This window comes from Apis dorsata, unplaced genomic scaffold (genome assembly GCF_000469605.1).
Source record: "Apis dorsata unplaced genomic scaffold, Apis dorsata 1.3 scaffold_655, whole genome shotgun sequence".
Lineage (NCBI taxonomy): Eukaryota > Metazoa > Arthropoda > Insecta > Hymenoptera > Apidae > Apis > Apis dorsata.
Window position 1 is genome coordinate 89,713 of NW_006263844.1, and position 447 is coordinate 90,159.

Sequence of the window (447 nt, forward strand, 5' to 3'; positions counted from 1 at the left end):
TCGGACGAAATTTGCGTATGCGAGATAGATTGGATGGTTCGAGCGAATCAAGAACTCGTTCTTGGACGTCTAATTGTTGAAAAAGGATACGAGGAACAGTGATTCGAATTCAAATTCCTGGGAAACATTGGGTTTCTCGTGTTCGACGTAACGATAAAGGCGATCGATTCGATGGTACTACTACTCGAGAAAGCGAAGAGGTTAGGTTACGGTTTGTAGTCGGGAGTTGAATATGTGCCATAATTTTTTATCGTGTCATCGTTTAGATCAACCGTTTTTTTTTTTTCGAAATTTCATTCAATACCTCGTTCGGTATTTAGAGTGTTTTCAAGTGCCAAAAAAAAAAAGAAAAAAAAGCAAAAGAAAAATCGCGTCAACGTTTTAGACGTCTAAGCTTCGAAGTGGATTTAAATTTTGGCGGTTTGCTTTTCGATTAAAAAAAAAAAA